We start from the raw sequence: 26,067 nt of genomic DNA on the forward strand, positions 1-26,067 counted from the left end.
GATATGCCTCAGCCGAGGACCCCTAAAGGAAAAATAAATAAGTTATTCACATTGCATATATATATATATATATATATATATATATATATATATATATATATATATATATATATATATATATGTGTGTGTGTGTGTGTGTGTGTGTGTGTGTGTGTGTGTTATTTACTCCTGCAGTAATTATTTAATAATGATAAATTAGAGCATTATAATATTCAGTGTTTATAATTGTTTGAAATTCAAAGCAATTTATTAATATGCACAAGTATATCCTGTATAAATATTCTTTTAATAAACAAACATAATACTGTGGTAGCAGCAGGAACGAAACGAAATTTTTTCATCATTCATTCATTGCCAGACGCCATGTATCCCGAACGGGGTGGCCAAGGGTTTAGAGTTCATTGTTTTACAGGGAGGGGCACTAATCCTCCACCAACCCCACTTGACACGTAGGGAGAAGAAACGTGTATAACTAAACACAAGTCAGACTACGAGGTATATCCTGCTTGGAGGTTGACTCTTACACAATTGGTCAAAACGCCTAAGTGCCAGATGCATTTCGTTGTCCACCTTTTGGCGTGTTCTGCATTTGGTTTTCAGCACTCTGAGTATAGAAATTCCTGCCTCGCATGAGTATGCCTTGGCAAATGGGAAAGAATATTTCATAGCCTTTTCACACAGAACAGGATATTCATTTCTTGCATAGATCCAGAACTCTGACAATGTAATGGCAGAAAACTTAATTTTCAAACTCTCATCATTGGACATTTCAGTGAGTTCCTTTTGCACCTTCAGATCAAGATGCCCACCTGCCACGGCTGCAACAAGTGTCTAATCCAGATCAAATGGGAGTTATCGAGATCAGGGTAGTAGTCCCTGGAATAGCCTTGCAGATGTGTCAGATGGGATATATTGAGGAGTATGGTGCTGTCTGCATTGGACGTCATACATTTCTTGTGATACAGTGGAAACATTGAATTTCAATTACTCCTTCTTGGGGTTTACTTTCCCACAGGGAAACTTTTTGCGTGAATGCACGTACAGTACTTTGACATGCACATTCAAAATGCAGACTTCACGGTCTTACATGCTCTGGGTTCGTACGTTTAGATGCTGGAATACGTCTGCAAGATATGCTAATTTCATCATCCATGATTCATCCTTGAAACATATACCATGGTCTGACTTCTGTGATGAAAGGCAGTCGACCAGCTCTCTCTGCAGTGTGTACACACAACTCTGAACTCCCCCCTGTGATAACCAGTGCATTTGGGAGTGGAGCAGCAAGTCCTGGAAATCAGCACCCATTTCATGGCACAGTTGTTCAAACAGTCTGTGTCTCAGGGAGTGTAGTTTTACACAGTTCACTATTTTCACAACAACCAGCAGAACCTGATGCAATTCATCATCATTGCGTTTTGCAACAAGTGCCTCATGGTGGAGCATTCAGTGTATGGTGTCGACATAGGAGGTTTTAGCCATTATGAGGACAGTGGCACCATTGTGAATACCTGTCATTGCAGTGGTGCCATCAGTACACACACCCACACAAGACTAATCAGTTGAAATATACTCCATGTATTCATCCAAGATCCGAAAAATGTCCTCTCCGGAAGTCCTACCCTGTATGGCTTGGCAGAATAGTATCTCAGTAAACATCCCCTCACTGATTAATCTAATACCACGTTGAGTACACCGCTTCCCGTCCGATCAGCGAAGTTAAGCAACGTCGGGTCTGGTTAGTACTTGGATGGGTGACAGCCTGGGAACACCAGATGCTGTTGGCATCCCTACGTGTCAGGTGGGGTTGGTGGAGGATTAGTGCCCCTCCCTGTAAAACAATTAACTCTAAGCCCTTGGCCACCCCGGTTGGGATACATGGCGTCTGGCAATGAATGAATGAATGAAAAAACAGTTATGCTTCGTTTGTACCCCAAACCTGCTCGTCAGTGCAGTAAAATTGTCTTCTCCTATATTAAGGGACTTCACTCCAACATCAACTCTGTTCACAATTTCCTCCGGTTTGAATTCCCAGATCTGCTGCTTTTTATAGAATCTCAATTAAGCTCTACCTCTGATTTAGCTAGATTTATTTTTCCTGTTTATATATTGATTCAAAATTTCAGACCCAAAGGAGGCGTATGTTCCCTTGCTAAATCAGAAATTGCCCTGGAGGAGATTACTAAATTTAATTGTCCTTATTTCGACTGTTTCATATGCAAATTAAATTCTTTTGGCAAAAAATTAAGTTTTTGTTGTGTTTATCATTCCCTTAATGCCCCTCCAGAGCCAAGTTTATTTGACTCTCTGTCTTCACAACTATGTGTACTCAGCATTAATACTGCATCAGAAATTACCATTCTGGGTGATTTTAATGTCCATAATGTTGAATGGCTCACTTATTCAGCCAGAATTGATGACTCTGGTCTTGAATGTGAGCTATTTGCAGACTCATTTAATCTCACCCAGTTAGTCAGTCAACCCACCCGTGTACCAGACAACCCCAGTCAAAATCCCCACCTACTGAACTTGTTTCTAACCACAAATACACATTATTATAATGTCGAAGTGAAGTCCCTTCTCGGATCCTCGGATCATTGTCTGATACAAGCCACCAGTTTAACACCTACCACACCTTTCTGCGCTGAACCTGTCGTGGTGACTAAATGGCACTACGGCAGGGCGGACCCAGGGTCTGCAAAATTTTTTCATGTATGTTCCTTGGACCTCCTTTTTCTTTAAAGATACCAGCTTCACATTGGGCCACATACAGGATTTCATTAAAGCTGGCATGGAAACATTCATTCCCCATCATAGTTACAGAAAAAGATGTAATTCACCTAACTGGTTTGACCAAAATTGAGGGCCTGTACACCACAAGGGGTAAAGTGCCATGCCAGCTGAAACCTGTTTTTTTCCACCAGCTGCTTCCTGAAACACTACCCTATGACTGCATAAAGTCGCTTTTCTCAATTCTAATTAGTGCAGGAAGGGTGAAAGTCTGAAGTGGGCAAAGCGACTTTGTGCAGTCATAGGGTAGTGTTTGAGGAAACAGCTGATGGAAAAACAAAAACAGGTTTCAGATGGTATGGCGCTTTGCCCCTTGTGGCGTGCAGGGCGTCAATTGTGCTAGAGTAACAAAACATAAAACAATAGCCTATAACGCTTATACAAGGACCGAAACTAATGAAGCCTTTAACTTTTGTAGAAACAGCAGAAACAGTGCCAAAACTATTATCAATCTTTCTAAATCAAACTTTCTTCACAGACAAGCTAACAAACTACTAAACAACCCAAGTGATAAAGTATTTTGGTCTACCCTTAAGTCATTCAGCTCTAACTTCACTACCACCTCTTCCATTCCACCGTTACAGTCCCCCAATGGAAACATAGTAAGTGACCCACGTGGAAAAGCCAACCTTCTGGTTAATATTTTTTCAACAAACTCAACCCTGAATACAAAAAATCACAATATTCCTGTACTTGATTTTGATTAATCTCAAATAACCCCTTTCAAGATTCGCATAAGATACGTACAAACTGTATTACAAAATCTCTGAGTAGACAAAGCCACTGGTCTAGATGAAATTCCTTCAATAGTACGTAAAAATTGCTCCACAGTGTTGGCTTCTTTATTGGCAAAAAATTTTTTGCTTTTGCATCTGTACCTCAAGTTTTCCAGCCTCTTGGAAAGAAGCAAATATCCATCCTGTTCCTAAAAATGGGTCCACTTCTGGTCCGGCAAACTATAGACTAATCACTATAATTTCCGTTCTCGGTAAAGTTTTTGAGACACTAATAAACAGACACATAGTCTAGCACCTAGAAATTAATAAGTTAATCAATGATCACCAGTATGGATTTAGACAAGAACGTTCAACTGTAGTCCATCCAATATATCATCAATATGCCGGGAATCGAACCCAGGACTCTCAGGTGAGAGCCAGACAGCATACAACTACACCACGACCAGGTAAAAGTTATCTCACATTGTCACAATCTTGTAACCAATGTCCCTCCGCCCCCACTGTGGTAATTGATTATTATTCCTGTGTACAGTACAGGTTTCTCTCTTCGTTCAACTGTAGACATTCTTTGCCTTGTTACCCATCAGATTAACAAAACAATAGACCAACACGGTGAAACACACACAATAGCACTTGATATTTCGAAAGCATTTGACAGCGTATGGCACCAGGCCATATTGTCTAAGATGTCACACTATGGCCTTGCATCATTGGTTCCTCTAATTTCTTCTTACCTTCATAATAGAAAAATAAGGGTCATGGTAGATGGAATTTATTCCCAATTTCATTCCATACATGCTGGCGGACGGTACTTCATGGATCAGTTTTGACCCCAACCTTCTTTCTCATTCATATAAATGACCTATCTGTCACTCACAACCCAATACCCTCTTATGCTGATGACACTTCATAGTTCTTTCATATTAGTACCTCTTTTACCCAATCTGATATCATAAATCCCCAAATAAACACAGCAATTTCTCTGAACCAGGACCTTTGTAAAATTAATCAATGGGGACAAACAAATCTGGTCTCATTTAATGCTCAGAAAACTAAATAGGCCTACATTACTTTCTCCAACAGAAAGAATCCCTCAGACTCCCACATAATTTTAAATGATGTCGGTATTCCCATTTCCACTACAATTGATATCCAAGGTGTCACACTAAAAAACTGGGACTTATGTACAGAGTTTGTGAATTCTTCACTGACGAGCAGTTGGCCACAATATACAAAAGTCATGTGCCTTCTCAGATCGAATACTGTTCGCCACAGTGCAGTGGATATGGAGCATTTGCATTAAGGCGGTTGGACAAAATTCAAAATATAGCCATTAGATGAATCAATAATCCTGCCATTACGCAGAACCTTCCTTCATTATCAATATGTAGAGATGTTGCATCTTTAGCATTATTTTACGATATTTTTACCGTAAATGCTCTGACGAACTTGCTTTAATTGTGCCTCCCGAAATATTCGGGCAGCTTGGAGCGTCCATAAACTTACACTCTCTCCCCAGCAATGCAGAGCCTTTGTTTATCAGAATTCATTTATCCCCAGAACAACTACTATCTGGAATTCACTTCCTGGGAGTTGCTTCCCGCAAACATTTAATCCACTTTTATTTAAGTCCAGTTGCTATAAATATTTTATGAATGGAGGATGCCTTATGCCCATGGACTTTTTTTTTTATTTGTTATGTTATCCCTTCCTCCATTCTTTCTTAAAAAACAAAAATCTGTGCTCTCGTCCAGTTGCAGTGCAAAGTACTGACTGCTTCTCACCTGTTCCAAAAGGTGTACGGTGACACCCTCGGCCAGTTTATCAATCCTTCTACTCACAGTAATAACGAGTACCCCGTTAATCTGCTTGGCGGCATTCTCCCCAGATAACTCCTGACCAATTTCTCCGACAGCTGATAGCAAGAAATCTTACACAGTCGTCTGTGGTTTCTTACCACTGCCAATATGATAAGAAGCTAGGAAGAACGCTTTCCGTGCTCTCTCTGGAACTGTAACTTGCTGTCTGAATGTACATGCCATTCTAGTTATTGCTGATTGTTGATTGAAGAAATCGACCGATTTTTTGGTTTCGTTTTATTTTTGTGTCTTTGTAGTTTCGATGGATTCAGACGCTCATCAGAGAGCATCTCCTGACAGAGAACATGCTCGGGGCACTTCACTTCATAGTTTCTCACTATTGAGATAAACAAATATGAGTGTGGGAGGGCTCACACTTCAGTTTTGATTTTCCCTCATTTGTGCTCAAAATACTTGCTTCGGTTTTGATGAAGTAGCAGTGGATGATTTACTTTTCAAAAGCCTGTCCATTGAGTCTGTAATTGGGACCAAACGTTCTGCAAGCATAAGAAAATACAAGGAAATATATATACCTGTTAGTGCTGATATACAAACAAGTTGTGTATGAAACCAGTGAAGTTTGCTTTATAAGTTAGTGACGAACGAGCGAGCATCTGTACATACGCCTATCATCATAATTTCATCCATCCATCATCCAATCCTACGTTGCCCCACGAGGAGCGTAGAAGCCCGGGGCTAGGCAGTTGGTCCTGACATTTAAGATAAAAGTGATCAGCCTCACTCATCCCTGAGTGGCATTACGTGAGCAGTAAACCTCAACGACCCTTAGATATAAACCTTCACTGGATCAATCCGACTGGAGCACCTTAATTACCCACTAAACATCCAAGCGCCAAAATTTGGTTAAATGGCTGCCATCTGGCGTAGTAAATGGTTTCCTGGTGTACAGGAAACCATTTGGCTTGTCACTCAGTGTAGAGTCACCCATAGGCAGAAGGCAGAGGAAAGAATGAAGGAAAAAAAGACAGAAGAGGGAATGTAAAGTCACCTGTAGGCAGAAAGACGAGAAAAGACTGAAGCAAAGAAAGACAGAAGATGATGGAAGGAAAGAAGGATGGAGGAGAGGAAAGGGCAGACACCCGAAAGCAGCACTACATCGAGTGAGTGGATGGTGAGTGCCCCCACCTACCAATAATCTTGTTATAAATTTCAGCATATCTGGTGTAGTTGAACAATAACAGGAGAATTATTGAGTAAAAATACTTACCTTCTCACGTTTTCTGTCTCGCACGTTTTCTCTCAGGATGTGCATATAGCGAGGAGCCGTAACATTTATCACATGCGCAATGTTCAGTTATCTACTCCCGACTTGCCGTGTCAATGAACTGCGTCGGGAAACACTTTGCTATTGATCGAATGATAAAACCCTGAAATGAGGTGATTACCCTCCCTGATTTCATCCCCTAAATATAGAAAAAGCGTTAAAGTAAAATTATTAGCGCAATATCCAATGCTTCATTGTTTGAATTCATACGAGAAAACAGTGTTACAATGGGAAATCTTTTGAAATCTGATTCATAGCGGAGCATGTCAGTTGAAGCCCTCGGTACATTCCGCTGGAAAGCTGGGATTCCAAGGGGTTTCTTTGGTCACTTGAGTAAATATATAGCTAAAAACAAAATTTATTGAGTGTATCTACTACCTGCTGAATCTCTTCTCTATCTCACATAGGAGAAGAGTTATTAGCCTCTGCAAACCATTGTGGTCCATGTCAAGTTGGGCCACTCATTTCTCAACTGAACGTAGAATGCTGGTAAAGATACTTATGAAAATGGTTGTTGCCAAACGAAATTAATATTATCCAAATTGCTATGTTGCATTAAGCACAGTAAAAACTAAAAAAAAAAAACTACATAAAACGAAAGATAAAAGAGAAAGAATAAATAAAGGAACCACAACACATGACATCCAACCCATACTCGATCTCCTGCCGTATGACGTTCCAGTTGCAACTGTCGCTCATTCCTCCCCTCCCACTCAGTGCTGTATGACGCCTCTTCCTGTGTTAACTGTATCATCCAAGGACAACGGTGTCACCACATGATTATTTATTTGCCTTATATATTAATTTTAAAACTGAAACCATTGTCTTTTATCATATCGCATTTTTATTAGAGCCCTCTCGCGGACCGTCAGGGGTCTGCGGACCCCAAATTGTGAGCACCTGGACAAAGGTACTACTATGAAGACCTTCACAAATAACAGATTTATATCTTTTCATATGCTTGTGCATGTTCGTATAGTGTCAGTACATTCTGATGACATTTACAGACTCTCATAAATATAAACGTAGCCATTGCAACACTTTGATTTTCGTATGCATCACACTCACTTTCTGTCTCCAGTAAAGTCCGTTTCAGCAGGGCACCTTGTATGGACAATTGTATTTGCATTTACAGTTACAAATATGACTGGATGAAGTACAGTGTGTAAGGAGATGCACAAAACATGAGCTGCACCCGTAGTTTAAATTGGCTTTGAAGTCCTGAATGATATTTGAATGGTTGTGTGATCCATTTTACTGAGCACTTTCTTGATGGTTCCCTACAGTGATTATTTCCTCTTCTTGCTATCTGCACCCAGAGAATAATCCTGGGTAAAATGTTTAAAATGCTGCTAAAATATTATCAGTGTGGGTAGTTTCACCTCTGAGGTGGAATGGAGAATTTTGAAGGATTGATAAATGGCCTTAATTACTGGAAACTCTGACGACAGTCGCCGAGGCAAAGTTGTCCGTGATGAAACTCAGAACGTGGAATTCGACTTCGCTCACACAGTACTTCGCGTGAAGAACCTAACCCCTTTTCATTCTACTGTGATGTATTCGTTTTTATCTCTGTTACCTGCATCAACAATGTCAGCATTATAGGTCAACTGTATATAAAAATATGTGCTAAAATTTTACTTTACCTCCAATGTAATGGACATGGAAACTGACAAGATCATGATCGTACACCTGTCTTCTGTTCCCTGACCTAGCCAGTGCAATTAATGGCTGATGATTATGACAGTGTTGAACATTCCCTATATTGTGATGGGTATTTGAACTGATCATCGTGAAATGTTGACCCTTTCAATGCGCAGACAACTTTCTTTCAATTCAGTTTAGCCACGGACAGACGATAATATTCAGCTGTGTTGAGCACCTTTGGGAAGGGGTTAATGAAGGCTACATCTGACCCCTCCAGTTGGATAAGTGGCAACTAAGCAATATTCACTCGTCTTGAGTCAGCAAGAATAAACTTATCAAGACATTATCAAGGTGACGGGGTTGCTGTTATACAGACCATCTGTAATAGGCAATTAGGTTAGCTACATCAATATGATGAGTTTTTTCTTAGTTCATTCTTGATATATATATATATATATATATATATATATATATATATATATATATATATATATATATATATATATATATATATATATATATATATATATATATGTTTATATATATATATATATATATATATATATATATATATATATATATATATATATATATATATATATATATATATATATATATATATATATATATATATATATATATATATATTCATAATAAGAAAGCCCCTGGCAATGAAGGGGTGAGTAAAGGCTACAAGTAACTACTCCAATCTGAAAAAATTTTCATAAGCTTAATAAAATCATATGGGAAGACCAAGAAAAAGATACAAAAGAAGTAATCCTCGTGAAGCGGTTAAGATGATGATGATGCACTGAGCAATGATGGCTGGACTACAGGGGAATCGAGGCGGGGGAAGCAATAAGTTAGTATCTTTAAGCTCCTGTGGCTCACTCTCAGTTGAATAAAATCGCCTAACAGATGTTGGAACAGAATATCCCGGTAATGAGGATCAGGGGTGACAGTGCTTTCAGGCTTTATGCTTGCTCTCAGGTGAACAGAGTTGTCTGGTGATATCCAAAATACAGTAGTAGAGCCGTGGCGATTATGAGAAGCGTAAGAAATTGATGGGATAATTGAAACAAGAGATCTGGGTGGGAAATAACGAGATTGTTGCTTCCTGTTGGTGCAAATTGTGACAAATGGAAGTGAGACATGGGCCAGTGTTCCTGTAGTTTATGGGGGCTTCCCAGCACCTCCTCCTTAGCAGTTTATTTTTGCGTATAGCCCGTTCATATTCTCTCATACACAGTGCAGTTTGTTTTGGTACTAAAAAGATGTTAATGACATGCAGGAAAATATTAAGCTGTAGCATGCAAAGTAAATCACTAAGACTGTGCAGAAGCGAGGACAGAGGTGAACAGTGAACAGTGAACGTGAGATTACCTGGAGGACACAGGAGGACAAAAACTAGTGTTCACGCCAAACAGAATTGAGACCCATGTAGCTAATAGACGTACTGGTAGTTAACCTGCCATGATGACGTATTTTCATGTTTTATTAGTGGGATATCCAGATGTCGTTATTCAGGTTTGGAGAGACTTTTCAAACTGGGGAGGGGGGGGTTATGCCTGGAAGAAGGAACCAAAGGTCAGGGGCCTACAAATTGCTCCTTCCAAGAAAAAACAGAAACAGAGAGCTAAATTCAAGATCCATTTATTTCGAGATGCACAGGCACACTGCGTTTGAAAGACTGGAGATCGTAGGTAATAGGAAAAACAGACAGAGGGAGACAGTTGCAGAGTTGACCTGTTGCATACATGAAGGACTGGGAGTAACGGTTAACTCTTGAATTAGAGAGTCGGACAGAGAAGGGATGCGAGTTTGTTGCTAGAAGGGTGCTACGTGCCTGCCATAGTGCTGAAGGGATGCAAACAGACAGTTCAGAGGAGCAGTGACCCTTGAAGTAGCGATAGAAAAGAAAGAATGATGCAATAGCACGGCGAAGAGACAGAGGTTGAAGGGAGCCAGTAAGAGGAGGGAAATGAATGAAACGCAGAGCCTTTGACTCCACCTACTAAGAAGAGCTGTGTGTGGAGAGCCTCCCCATACATGAGAGTTATACTCTATACACGGGCGAATAAAACCCGTGTATAAAGTCGACAACTGTGCAGGGGTAAAGAAGGCACAGAGTCGGCTTAGCACACCCAATCACTTGGAAGCAGATTTTATTAGGGAGGTAAAATGTTCTTTCCAAGATAAATCTCGAGAGAATGAAACCTCAAGTATGTCCACAGGCCATACCAGAACAATAGGAAAGTTAAGGTAATAAGGTTGTGATGGAAGGAGCCCAACGGAGAGAAAAGATTAACAGTGTAAGCAGAAGGATTAGTTGTAAGGAAGAGGACAAGTATGTTGGAACCCTCTCCAAGGCGGTCAGGGGTACGGGTAGTGTGCTGCACATGCTGCTCTACGTCATTAAGAGTAGAAAAGATGGAGGCTTGTTCACCAGGTGGATCAGTGAACGGAAAGGAGAGCCAAAGGTGTTGCATATACCTTTAAAAACCTCGTTATTATGTGGGGATTCATTAATTTGTGTAAAAGTCTGATATTACGAGTGCCTAGAACAAAATACAAAAGACGTTCTAGGGTTGAAGAGGTTGATAACACCACACTAAGGTAGCATAGACATTTGGAGCACATACGCAGAGAATGTATAGAAATTAAATGACCGGGAGAACAAAGAGATGAGGTCAGTAAAAAACAAGATAAAATAACAAGACGAGAGCAGTATGGCTGAGGGCAGTGTTAACCAAGTATAGCCAAATGAGTGAGTGGGGCAGTGTAAAAGCATTAATTCAAGGTGGAATAACAACCACCATAAAGAATTCCTGGTGCCTGTAGTCGCACACTACGACCCTCTCGTGACTGCACCAGCCAGAAACTATGTTTTACGGGCAAGCAACTGGCAAATGAACAGTGGCTTAGTTTATGACCACGAAACACAACCCAGAGATATGTTATTGAAGAGAAAACGACCTTAGCATGCACATGCTTATATTTTGCTTATACTCATGACAAGACCAGGTAATTTCTTAGTACGTATTAACACTCTCGTAGTCACGTATTCTCTAGTATTTTATTCCAGCCAGCGCCACTGTAACGTATGGGAATGAGCCCAGAACTCTGTTTGCAAGACACAAGAGTGAGAGGAAAGGTATTATAACAAAGGAACAAGTCGAGTAGAGCAGAGATACACAAACTATTGAGCAAATTATGGAGCGCTGTGGAGTTGTAGATACCGGTATGATGGAAAGCTTAGGAAAATACCACATGGTGTGGCTATGTGGAAAGAATGGAGAATGAGAAATTAACTAGGAGTGTGTATGTTGGCGAGATGGTGAACGGAGAGACCGAGGATGAGATGGAAGAATGGGATGGAGAGGTATATACGTGAGTATATGAGTGAAAGGGTTGAGTTGGAGAAGGTAGCCTGATGGTCGAGAATAGGGTGACATACTGTAGGCGATTCGATTCTAACCTCCTCTTCTATGATAAAGGCGTCTGGTTAATCATTAAGTCATAGCAGTTTAGGAATGTTAAAACTCTCACCATTAACCTTCACATGGTTGGGACAAATCTAGTGTATGTTCTGTCTAACGCTGGACGATATCATTCAGCTGAAAATTAACACTTCCAGCACACTGACGCCTTTCTCTACAACTTTCTTGTTATCACCACACAACTATGTTCAGCCTAGAGGAGACCTCTCGTTGTGAAGGAATTAAGAACAATGAACTTTAACCACTTCATTAGTTACTTTTTTTTTTTTTTTTTTTTTAAGTATCCATCACGGCATAGATTTAACAGTCCGTTCCCTGGGACTCAGCAGTCTTCCTACGCAAACAATGGATATGGTGGAAAAGAAAGGGGAGGCGGGAATATGATGTACAAGAGGAAATAGGGTTTGGGAGAGAGAAGTGGGTGGAAGGAGGGTAGAGGTCAGGGATGTTGGAAGAGGTTAGAGGAGAGGAAAGGCGCTAGAGAGGAGGGAGGAGGGTATGGAGCAAGAAGGGCGCCCAGGAAAATATTATGTGGGAAAAGAAAAAATGAGGAGGAGGGGGAAACGATGAGCATATAAAATTTAAAGGACGAACGAGGAATACCTGGAAGGCGAAGTTGTGTGAGAATTTTCTTAGCGAACGTGACGAACTGTACTAGGACGACTATTATTTTAATTCCGTAAGCGGCCAATTATCACTTTGATGTATGAAATGCCTTATTCAGTATAACACCACACTGACATATGTTCTAGACGCTATGACGACCAGGCTTCCCAGGCCATATTTATCAGTGGCCCCAATTGGTGCGAAACATCACCCCGCCATATAAACTACCATACAACCAAAACTGTACACTTCATTCTTGGTCTACATCTTTAGTTCATAGCCACACCTCCCCCATAATTATTTACATAACCATAATTAAAGGAAAACGACAACCCAGCAGTCTAAAAAGAATACTTCCAAAGGCTAAAATTAACAGTATGTTTAGATTTTACGTGAAGAAATGTGGAGACAGGAAATGCAGATTTGTACTGAAACAATAGACGGCTGCGAATTTGTATTCCTCGAAACAAAGTATACATGCACAATTAACAAAAATATTGATGAATTATACAAAATTGCATATGTGTGATACGCTGCAATGGTTGTAAAGATATTTATGTAGGTGAGACGATATTTCCGACTCCGTACCAACCTTTATAGAAATCATATTATTCACAATAAAGGATTTAAATGTAAACAGCCATATAGTAAAATGCGAAAATACTTTATCCTAAATTTAAGAAAATTTCCGTGTGTAAAGTACAAAGCGGTGATCCTACATCAAGAATGACCAAATAAATTTATTTCATTAACAAATTTGATCCACAACTGAGAAGATATTTATGGGACATTGACACCAGATTGAATATGAAGCTTCAGACATACTAACCCTTTCCGAGCTACGATACAAAAGGTCGAATTTGAATCTTCAAACAGATTTTCTTTCATAGGAGAACCAACTTTTAAAAAATGACTCTTACTACCAAAGCCAGTGGCTAAAAGTCAGCCACAGGGAGAAAACCCCTCCTCTTAGTCACCATGAAGCTTTTATCTACTGAAGATGTAGGTGACTGGAAAATGTCTTTAGCAAATCCTGAAGGAAATAAAATACTCAAAAAATTATCATTGCGGGGGGGGGGGAGGGGGTAAAATATATAGGATTTAAAATCTTTTTGTACGCAAGTTCCTTGTGTATAGGCGTGTTGTATGCCGGTATTCATTGTATATTACTGCACTGTTAATTGTGCGTAATATTTATATTGTATATATCTCTCCACAAGAGAAATTATTTTCATCTTTAACTGGACATGAAAAGGAGAGAGAGAGAGAGAGGGAGAGAGAGAGAGAGAGAGAGAGAGAGAGAGAGAGGATATACCGTATATATATGAGTGTATATGTGCGTGTCCGCAAATAAATGACTTACATACTCGTAATTCACAGATAAACTGTTATCCACTAGAAGGAAGAAAGCACGAAATAACTCGGTCGTTTTTCGGGTAATCAAATTTTAGGGGGAAAATGCTTTATTTTCCCCTGGAGATGTGAAAACATGAACACTTGCAACATTTCGAGTGTCCCTTTTCCATATAAATGCCTACATACATACAAACATACATACATACAGGCTCGTATATACCGTACATAAGAATATATACACGACCTCGCTTAATCTTTCAGCTTCGTTCATGTTCTGCCGTATTTCTTCTTTCAAAGCATACAAGAATTTGTTCCTGGCAGTGGTAGGCAAATGTTGCCCAATAGGGCATATTACCATACTCCGAGCTCAGGTTTGAAATCTGACAAAATCGAGGTGACTAATACAGTATGTCCATCTATTGCCAGATACTCTAATCCCGTACGGGGTGGCCAAAAACAAATCGCCTCCATGTCGCAATGTCCCCAGCCATTTCACTGCCCTCCCCCCAGCCCACACACCCCTCTCTTAACTCCATCCCTTCATCTCACCCTCGGCCTCCCCCTCCCTCTCCCGCCTCCACCTCACTCACATTCACTTTCCTTGTTAGTCTCTTGCTCCACATCCTCTCCACATAGCCAAACCACTTCTATGCATTTCTCCTAATGCATTCTAGCACAACCATATCCATACCACAACGCTTCTGCACTTCCTCATTTGTCATTCTGTCTCTCCAAGTAACTCCGCATGCTCCTTTCAAATAACTCATTTCCACTGCTCTCACTCTTCACTTGTGTTCATCTAGCAAGGTCCAAGCTTCATTTCCATACGTTATAGTTGGTATCACAATACTATCATGCAACGACTTTTTTACTTCCATGCTCATTTCCCCATTTTTTTTTTTTTTTTTTTTTTTTTTTTATGTGTCCGACTCTGGGCATAGGCTTCACAGCCTGCTATATTTGTTACCATTGCTTTCAAAGAACCAGCAACCTTTCTTCCTTGTTGCACCCTTTCAAGCCCTTCATCCTCCAAGCTTCCATCCTTACTCATCATACTACCCAGGTTCTTAAATGCACTCACATTTTCCATTTCCTCATCATCCTACCTCACTGTACATTCAGTTACTTCATTTCTCCCGGAGTCTATAACTTTACTCTTCCCTACATTCACCTTTAGACTCCATTTCTTACACCCTCCCAAACCCATTCACCAAGCCTTGCAGTTTCCCTGCGTCTTCATATAACAATACAGTATCATCTACAAACAGCAGTGCAGGAAACTTCCAAACCGCTGCCCTCTCTCATTCACTGCCCTACCTTGTATCCCTTTGTATAGCTCCATCCATATACAGATTCAATGATCATGGAGACATGACACATCCCTGTATCAGTCCAACATTCAGAAAGAAGAATTCACTCTTCATCATCCACACGCACTGCAGCCTTAGCACCCTCATACATATTCCTCACGGCATTCAGCAATTTCCTGTTTACTCCATATATTCTAAATGTTTTCCATGTTCCTTCTCAATCTGCTCTGTAATATTTTTCTCCAAATCCATGAAGGCTGTATACAACTTCTTTGCCTTCTCTAGAATCGTTTCCACTAAAGATCTAAGGATGAATATCTGATCTACACAACATCTTCCCTTCCTAAAACCTCCGTGTTCTTCTCCAACTGATTCCTCTATTATTTCCCTAGCTCTGTCAAAAAATATCCTACCATATACTTTTCATATTACACACAGAAGACAAATGCCCCTTTCATTACGACACACTTCTTTTTCCCCTTTTCCTTTGTACAGGGGAATAATTATATCTGATGTCCAATCATCTGAGACTCTATCTTTCTCCCAGGTCAATCTGCACATCTTCTGTATCCATTCTACTACTGTCTCTGTCCCATGCTTCATTATTTCACCATACACTCCCTCAATTCCTGGGGCTTTTCCTATTTTGACTTTCATCATTGCTTCGATTACTTCGATCCAACTCATCTCTTCCTCCTTTCTCACATCCCTCCTCCCAGCCATTCCCCAGCCACTTTTTATCGCTGGGATAAAACAGTTCATTAAAGTGTTCTCTCCATCTGCTCACTTTTTCCTCCTTCTCCACTAGCAGTTTAACATTTTTGTCTTTCACTCCCCTACTAACTTTATTGTCACCTTGTCTAAATATCTGTACAACAATTTTATTACCCTGTCTAACTCTCTTCACCTCTTTCCAGAACATTTTCTTACATTCCCTCCACTTTTCACTCAAATTCCTTCGAAATATCTCATCCACTATCTTCTTTCCCTCTCTTACTAGTCTTTTCACCTCTCTCTTCCTCGCTACACATAACTCTGTCTTCCTTCTCTCAATTTTCTCTATGTCGCTGCTTCCCATCCACTCACTATATGCTTTCTTCCTTTGCACCACAGTTTGTCTCGCCTCTTCACTCCACCATGCTGTTCCTTGTACCCCCTTTTGCCTTTTCTTCACCGCACATACCACCACATGCTGCGCAGATTTCTTCTGTGAATATCTTGCACACTCCTTTCACCTCCCCCATCTGCTCTAAATATGTTACCCAATCGCTTCACCACTTCTCGCTAATATTCTGCCTTTTTTCCATTCTCCTGTAACTTTTCTACCCTCCTGTAAGGACTACTACCTTCTATTCCTCCACTGCCCATGAACCTTGACTTTCACCACCACCAAGTGGTGGTCAGAAAGTCCACCCCCCCCAACCTCTGTATGCTCTTGCATCCATTACATACCTTCTCATTCTCTCATCCACACATGCATAATCAATCATTGCCTTCCATTCATTCAGTTCACCACCCATTCTTCACACCATTCGCCATGTATGCCTGTGGATCATTTTGTGCCCCAAGAGGGTATTGACTGTCACCAACCCCCTCCAGCAGAAATGTCCACTAGAGCACTGCCATTCTCGTCCACTTCTGTAAGCACACCTCACACACCAACTATTCCATCCACCTTCACATTCTCTATTTCCCATTCATATCTCCAATCAAAAACACTTTCTCATTCCTTTGAGACTTTTCAGTGCATGCAGAACTCTTCTTTCACTTTGCTAGCACGATCTTGTGTTTACACATACACACACACAGTCACCCATGTTTGCAATCGTACTTTCAATCTTACCCATACAATATTTGATCCAAATGATCCATACTGTTATATTCTCCTTTCATCTCTTGCACACAAAAATACATAATCCCTCTTTTGCTCTCTCTTTCTCACCTACTCCTGTGCATATACCCCATCCATACTCTCTCTCACACTGTCTCCTCGCCATTTAGTCTCAGTTAATTCCCATATGTCCACTTTTGCACCCTCTGGCACCTGGACAATCTCTCTCTCTCTCTTTCACCTCATCGTTCACACCCCTTACATTCCATGTTCCATTTCGTGCCATGTCCTTTGTTCGGTCCATAGTCGTCACCTGTTTGTCAGTCTTGATCCTAGGCTTCTTGTCAGTATTTTTAGTTGTTTTCCTGGGAGGGGCACTAACCCTCTGTCAACCCACTTATTAACCCGTAGGAAACTCGTGTTAGTTGGTTATAACGTTGCCACCCATCGTTTTAAATGGTTTCCATGTTCACAGGAAATCATTTGGCTTGCCACTCGATGTAGAGCTACCCTAAAATAGAGTACCACTACGCCAAATGAGTGGATGATGTGAAATGTAATTTCAGGACTGGTTTATTTCTTAGAAATTATGCAAAAAATTGCATTTTCATGGTTAAAACTGTGAGTTTCTAATTTGAGGGCTGCCTCACATGGCTTCAGGGCACTTGAACTACACCGAGTAGCAGTTTTGCCTTTAATTTTTTTTTAATGGATGCTTTTCTGACTTCATCTTAGTTTTCTTAGATGTTTCAGCACTTCTGTGTGTTGAGGTGTTTGGGTTTCACATAAAACTCAATGATGTTTTAATGCTTCTGGATGTTGAAAAGATGTTTGGGTTTCACATAAAACTCAATGATGTTTCAATGCTTCTGGGTGTTGAGAAGATGTTGATGTTTCACGTAAAGCTCATTTTTTTTTTTTTTTTTTTTTTTTTTTTTTTTTTAAAGCAGTTGTGGCTCACCGGTTCGACTCTACTACCCTCAGTGTCTTTCCGTGTGCCCTGCTACTCTACTGTGAGACCATCGAGAATTGCTACCAGTGGCTGGCCACTTACACTTAACTCTTGTGGATGTCCTGCTTCGAACTGAACGCTGGTACCATTTCTCGATGGTCTGTCCTTGCTCTCACCCACCTGTCTTTCCTCTCGTGACCGAACACAGCTTTGGAAGCAGTTGATTCTTCCTGTACAGCTCATTCTGAAGACTGAATGTGAACAGAGAAAGGGTCCAATTTGAGAGGAACTTTCTTGAGGTCGTTTAGCTCAGTCAAGGTCATCTTGCGGGTGAAAATAAGCTCGTACATTCCCTCTGATGCCAACTTGATTAGATCCTCAGGTGAAGTGACTTGCAGATTTACTTTTGGGATTTTATGGGATATCGTTGTTGTATTCCCAAAGTCTCTTCCTTCCCTGATCTTCTGTAGCTGTTGCACACCAAAAGCTCTCTGATGCTCATCTTTGCTGCACAGGAATGAAGTCAGAATGTTCTGGGGATGAGCATGGTAAGCTCCTCCTATCACTACAGCAGAGATCATGTTCCAGGCCTCGGGAGTCTGGTTCCTCTGCAGCCTTAGGCTTGAAACAACATGCCTAGGACCAAACTCTTCTGTTATAATACATTTTGAAGTAGAAGTCAGGGCAAAACTTCACTAAGACCTTGAGCCTTCTCAACATCTTCCCCTTCATGTTGTGCCTCATCGTCCACAACATCAAGATGGCCTGTGCAGTAGTGAGCCACCTGGGGTCTTGGACTGGTTAAGAGGTCCACAATTGAGACAAGTAAGCTGTGGACCGAGAATTCCAGATTTGATGGTTTTTATTATATATAGTAGTTGTGCTGGTCTGTGGAGAGAGATTTAACTATATTTTCTGGGAGCTCTGTGTTCTATCCCGTTCCTTCCACTGGTGTGAAGCTGAAGTTGATCTCGAGTTCATTCACTTTCTCAAGGAGTTTCCCAATATGTCCACTGCCTGACCTGAGAGTTACAGGACCATCCAGCTTGATTAAGTGCCACAGAGGGAGCTCAACATGGAGCTGACAGATCATCAGCGGAACTTGCGACAGCATCTTCAATAGGGCAATGACACTGCCAGACCACCCAGTGTTAGTATTAGTAGAGTCTCTTCCTGTCATGAAAAGACTCTCGTTAGCTATGTGAACCATAAGTCACTCACGCAGATCCTGAGCAGGCAGGATTTTCTCCTTCCTCAGGATTCGTGGGAGTGAAATGGAGGAGACACATTCCTAGAGGCAGCCACGTCATAGTGAAATGTTCCTCGCCCACTGTTTCAGGATGAAATCTCCTTGCCATATTTCAACATTTTAGTCTTTCTGTCTTGCATACCATCAAAGAATATACCAATGATCTTCTCATCTGTGTTCTGACTGAGTACTTCAGCTGATGAGGTCAGTACTTCCTCTTTGGCCCTCTAGACTTTCATGCCTTCTATAGCCAAATAAGCCTTGTTTTTAGAAGGATGACCGGCCTTGATGAGGTCATTCAGAAGCCGTGGCAATTGCAGCTGCCGAGACATTCCCAACCTTGTACCTCAAAGCTGCTGAAGCTGTACTTTGGAACATCATGTAGTTTCGTGGGGAAGATGTTTGAGTTTCAGCAGGTACGGTACTTCAGCAGGGATGTCCATAGGAACTTAGATAGCATTAGGACTGCCAGAGGGTTTCTTTTGCAGCTTTCTCCAAGTTTGGCTCTTCGTTCTCCTTCAGGCCACCCATGAGAAGTTCTTCTTTAGTAGCCTCCTCTTTTTTCTTTCTCTTCACAGCAATAGCTTCTGAAGCCACCTTCCTCTTCGCTGCTTTGATCTGTCTTCTACGTTCTTTGAAGTCCACAAAAGACATCTGGATTCTTGAAGCTTCTGAAGTCCTTAGTTTCTAGTAGTATAACCACTCAGGATCCAGTTTAGTTATCTTCGTCTCCAAAGGACAGTTACAATTCATATGGGCCTTTATTGAGCATCCTGAGCACCCATTCTCCACTGAGCCGCACAAGAAGAATGATTCTTGCAAACACAGACTTCACAGAGATAATCCAGAACAGCCATCGTCATCTCTTTAGTAGCAGACTAAACTCTCCTGTTAACAAAATCTGTCATCGCCTTACATTTTGACAAGATCTTATAGGAGAGTGATTTGTCGGTTATTGTCACAAGCAGGGAAAACTTAACATTTTACTTCCTCCACTGAGCCATCACAAGTGAAGCCAGCTAGTCAGACGTCTCTCACAGAGGGTATTTAGACCTTGAGATGTCATCACTGAGGAGCTTTTCCTCCTGCAGAACTATCCCTCTCTGAAGGACGGCTCTCCAACTTGGCACCTCACTGGAAATAAACTCCTTCCCTGGGCTCACAAGATCTGAGAGTTTTGACCTTGTGAAATTCCTGGTTTTAAAGGTGAATTTGGTCATATCAGATAACACACTGTAAGCTGATTCTTTCCATTCTCGCTCCTGCTTAACAAATTCATATCACTGTTACAGTATACCTCATCCGGCCTAAACTAGTGGACTTTGTCTATATATGGGCATACTGACGTACCCACCTAAGTTGGCGGAGTTCGTCTCCATTGTGATGAGAGGGGCAAAATGACCCCCTCCTTTCTGACTGGGTAATCAGTTTTGCAAATTTCACGAGATTTAACGAAACTGGACAACCAGTCAGAAAGGAGGGGGTCATTTTGCCCCTCTCATAGCCTCCACAATGAAGATGAGCTTCGCCCACTTAGGCAGATACATTAGTGTTTCAACGCAGAACAGAAATAATATATTTTAATCATGAAAATGTAATGTTATTTAAAAGCGGCAGAAAAGAAGTCTTTCACAAAATTAGATTTTAGGTAAGAATACATATTAGCCAAAGTGAAAATCGGACTTTGGAAAATACGACATGCCCTATTTGCCCAAGGACGAAGCAACCTGAAATACATTATTTTAAGTACAGGCCAAGTCCACTAGCCTTACAGTCCTCTGGTTTGTCATTATTATAGTAAGATAATGTGTCATTGTTATGAATCTCCATTTTCTTAGAAACATCAAACATTCCGAAACAGACACAGAGACATTGTTTAGATTTATCATCGAATCTCTGTGTAGCGATACATTTTTGTTGACAGTACATGCAGTAAGTAATATTGTACATGTGGGACTATGATGAACAGGTGGAGCAATGGTTATGATGCACAGGGCATTTAGCGTAATGATAAGGGCACAGGTAGAGTAGTGGCAGTGGTGCTTAGGGAGAACAATGACACATATAAAGCATGAGGAATGGTGTACAAGTGGAGCTGTAATGTACAGATAGGTTACGGTAGTGGCAGACAGAGTGGTGCTAGTGTGTGTAGGTAGAGTCGTGGTGGTGATGTTCAGATCCAATAGTGGTGATGATATGCTGGTAGAATAATGGTATAATAGGTGGAGCAGCAGTAATGATTTACAGGTAAAGTGGTGGTACATAGAGTGGTGGTAATGGTGTACAAGCAGAGTAGTGGGGTACAAACAGAGTACTCGTGTACAGGTACAGTATCGAGGTACAAATAGAGTAGTTGTGTACAGGCACAGTAGTGGTGTACAGAGTAATAGGGTATGCAGACTAGTGGTGTACATGTAGAGTTGTGGTGTACAGGTGGAGTAATGGTGCACAAATAGAACAGTGGCGTACAGGTTGAGTAGTGGTGTACAGGTGGAGTAATGGTGCACATATAGAACAGGTTGAGTAATGGTATTGTTGTATAGGTAGGATAGTTGTAATGTTGTATAGGTAGAATGGTGGCAATGATGTAGAGTAGTGGAGCACAAATAGGGTAGTAGTGTACGGAGCAGTGATGTTCAGGCAGAGTAGTTTTTCACAGAGTAATGGTAATGCTGAATGGGTGGAATAGTATCGGCAGAGTAGTGGTTCTCCTTTCGGGCACCAGGTGGTTGTCAGGCTGGTAAAGGATGTCAGGAGCACAATCGCACCTCGATGCACGCCAGATACTGTAGAGATTAGAGAAAGAAAATAAATTGTGTGTGCCCTTTGTAGATATTTCACAAACTAACGATAAAATAGCCAGGAACGTGTTATTTGATGTTTTAAAATATTCGGCTAAGGTATGACTTTGGTAGTGGTTACAGTTGCTATGTATCTAGCGGCTAACCGTGTGACTGGCATGGCGCTTATCAGTGGTACGGTGGGTTTGCCGACAGAGGTCGCTAACCTGTCTGCTGTTAGTACTTTTAGACAGTGACTTAGACTACTTAGGCAAAACTGGCATGATTACATGTGTTGATACTAATGGATGATACTGTCCTGTTAGCTACGACGAAAGATCTCATAATTACTAAAATTGTAATTTTAAATCATTTGTGCAGTTCTTCAGCCATGAAAGTAAAATTAGGTAAAACTAAACTTTGTGTTATTAATGGTGGTGAGGACGACAAAGAAGCGATGCGTGATAGTGATTTAGTGATAGAATCATCTGAACAGTAAGTCTGCAGTTCTTAGGAAGTACATTCATTGCTCACGGATCCACACTCACTTCCATCAGACTACATGTTCACACTAAAATTTGTCACGTGCTTAAGTTTGTATATTTTATCAGTCCTGCGAAGGAGGATGGTATCATTTTCGGAAATGCGCCTTATACCCTTGCGTTAGACCCAGTGTGTGTGTGTGTGTGTGTGTGTGTGTGTGTGTGTGTGTGTGTGTGTGCAATCTTCATAGGTTATTTGATGAATTTGAATGAAATTCCCAGGTGAGATCGTATAGTTACTGGGATGGTTTTCCACGGTCATACATACCGAATACCATTCGGCAAATGGGGAAAAACCACGCAGAAGGGGACCTTCCAAACAACTCTGGCCTACCAGGTCAAACCATATCACTTCCCGCATACGGGGTGACGCAATACACAGTTAATAATGCTGGCCGCGTTCTTTTTTCCCCACCCACTTGGGCTAGTCACGAAATGCCACGAGAAGAATGTGAAATTATGGGCCAGGTAAATGAAAAAAAATGGACATTGTTTTCCATTTTAATACTAGAATATGCTATTTCACTCTTTTATTTTCCATTATGTGCTTGAAGTCCCACTTCAGGGGAGGACATTCAGACGTAACGTATTATCAGCTTTATCAGATCAGGCTTCCGGCCATTTATTTTTTTTTATAACAGACCAGAGAAAGGAAAAAAATTGAATAAAAAAAATCCATACACCAGATTACAGGTGCCCTCAATTTATTAAACAAACGTAAAAGTTGGACCTAAACAGCCGCAAGTTGGAGTTTGGGAGGGAACAACTTTGGGGAAGCGAGTTCCAAAGAGATGCAGTTTGAGGAATAAAACATTTCTGATAGGCGGAAGTTCTGCAATATGGCAGTGTGACAGCCCGGTCATGAGCGCTACCAGATGCCCGTGAGGCACGGGGGAAAGCATGGAGAGGTGGCACAATGAATGCAACTCCTTCTGAGCATTTGTTATTAACGTATCTGTAAGATAATGCAAGGAAGGCAACATTCTTTCTTACCTGTAGGGGAGGTAGTTTATTTGTAATAGCAAGGTAATTAATAATTCTAACAGCTTTGTTTTGAATATTGTCTAGTTGTTTTAGTGGAACCTCTTCACATCCATTTCGCAAGGGTGAGCAATATTCCAGCTGAGAGCGCACTTGACTCTTATAATTTATAGCTAACTGGTCGTCAGTAAAGTAGCTACGAACTTTGTTTAATAATCCAAGTTTCTTTAAGGCAGTTTTGGCAGGTGATCTGGCATGAGAGGTCCAGCTGAGGGCATTGCTTAGTGAAACACCGAGAATTTCAGTACTTTTGGAGACAGGAATATTAGTAGCATTGAAGTTAAAATAGGAATCTGGTAATATCTGTTTTTTAGTTAATTGTTTATATTTGATTTTGGTAGCATTAAATGAGACAAGGTTATTTTGTCCCCATTCAGTGATCCTAGATAAGTCTTGATTTATGGAGTTATGAGTTAGAGATATTAAACTTTGTGAATGGGTTGAGATCAAGATGTTTAACTATGTGCTTATTGTAATGAATAAGCACTTACTTAAACATCTTGAATCCAACAGCTTAATTAGTGATAGAGAGTATGGTTTTTTGCCACAGAAGAACCACCATTGATATACTAAATCTGACTCACACCATCCATCAGTCAATGGACCAACATGGAGAAACTCATGCAGTAGCCCTTGATATTTCTAAAGCTTGTGGCAGAGTATGGCACCGTTCCGTGCTGTCCTAATTCCCTTGCTATGGACTAACGTGTTTTGTTCCTTAGATTTCCTCATATCTTTATACCGGATCTATTGAGCCGGTATAGAGAGGGTCTACTGTGTACAATTTTGCAACCGTAGTTTTTAGGGCGGTCAGCCCCGTCTCCAAAATAATAATCCTCAGAAATAATGAAAGACAGGCAGAAATACCTTTGATATCTTAATCTATGTTGTACAATGACCTTTCATCGGCAGTGTGATATTTAGGGAGTGTGTCCACCTTTATGATTCTTGTAGGGTCAGCCCCTCTCCCCAAAATAAAAAGGTCGACAATAGGGGAAAGAAAGCAGATGAATTTCAGTTAACTTATATCGTCTGGTCCTTGACGATGCCTTCCACTAGATAGAGTTTTCTACCATTATTTTTAGGGGGGTTAGCACCCCTTCACCAAATTAGAAATTCTTGTAAGTGGTGAAAGGAGGGTTGATATGGCTTTTATATCTTATCACAAGTTGTACAGAAACTCTCATCCACAATGAAATACCTAGGGAGCGTGATCCCACCAATGATTCTTGGAGGTTGGCCCCTTTCCCCCCCCCCCTGCGCCAAAAAAAAAAAAATGAAGGAAATAGGAGAAAGATCTGAGTAAAACTCCCCAGGTGAGTTCGTCTGGTTACTCTGGAGGTCCTCCACTATATACAATTTTCTAATCATGATTTTGTAGGGGCCAGCACCACTCACCATATCTAACATTCTCAAGAACAGTGAAAGGAGACCAGATATGACTTTAATATTTTAGTACATGTTGTACAAGAGGTACATGTTGTACAATGGACTCTCCTCGGTAATGTAATATTTGAGAAAAGTGACCCAGCAGGTGATTGTTGGGGGGTCATCTCCCATTTCTCTAAAGGAAAGTGATCAGAAATAGGGAATGGTGAGCACATGGAATTCAAAGTAATCAGCATGCATATCTCACGACAGGGTATACAGTTTCCTTGTTTTTCTGAATGCAGAGGAAGAAACGGCCTATCTACTTTATTAATACGAATAATAATGTTCCTATCACATGAAAGAAATGTTTATTAATTTAAAAGACATTAATGTCTATTTTATGGCTGTGTTGCGGCTGAATGGCGACATAGAACATATATGTACGCTTAGTATTTAAAACAATTATTGGTTGTTCAGGAGACGATCAGCCACAACCAGTGTTCTTGTTGCCGCCAAATATCATACCGACATGGCAAGTTCTTCATGTAGATATGGAAAGAAAAGTGTGATATGGTGGACGATCCTCTGGCCAAAAGTATATGCGTTATGTTTTGCTGCAAGTTTGCAACACTGTGTGAGTAAGCGACTGGATGTTTTGCACATGGGAATCTGTGGACTTCCTGAGTTAGATTGAGGCTAGAAGACCTCTTTCAAATTCTGCTGGAGAGACAGTTCTATTTGTAAACAGTGTAGGCATAACACTGGGCAGCACACACAAAGAAAACTCTACCTGTTCTCTGAAAGATTGTATGGGAAACCTTAGAGGTTAACTAAATTCCATGCATGTAACATCTAAGCTCCCAGTAAAGCATCCAGTAGTAGCATGGAGTCTGGAACATCAACTTTTTAAAAATCCTGATCTTAAATCTACGGGCTCAAATTTCACATTTTGATGGAAGCGGTGGGATGGCAGCGGCAGACAGTTTTAGTGGCAGGCAGCCATATTGACAGGCTTGCCATCAGATAGACTTATTTACAGGCCGATTTGGATGATGGGCAGGCTTGCTTGTTGACAGATACGCTTGGCAACAGGCTAGCTTATTGACGTCAGTCTTGGTTGGCGACAGATTGCAGACAGTCGGTATATAAGTTAGGGTACTGGATTTAACGGTAGACAGACATGAAATAAGGCGTGTTTTTAACCTTTTTGC

General features: G+C 40.8%; 1 pseudogene; it reads left to right on the top strand.

Annotated features, from left to right (window-relative positions):
* Positions 1 to 1,668: 1,668 nt before the first annotated feature.
* LOC145392272 (5S ribosomal RNA) lies at positions 1,669 to 1,787 on the top strand (annotated as a pseudogene).
* Positions 1,788 to 26,067: the final 24,280 nt, after the last annotated feature.

The sequence above is a fragment of the Coenobita brevimanus genome, chromosome 21 (genome assembly GCF_032717465.1).
Source record: "Coenobita brevimanus isolate Jiangsu-jjx chromosome 21, ASM3271746v2, whole genome shotgun sequence".
NCBI classification, from domain to species: Eukaryota; Metazoa; Arthropoda; class Malacostraca; order Decapoda; family Coenobitidae; genus Coenobita; species Coenobita brevimanus.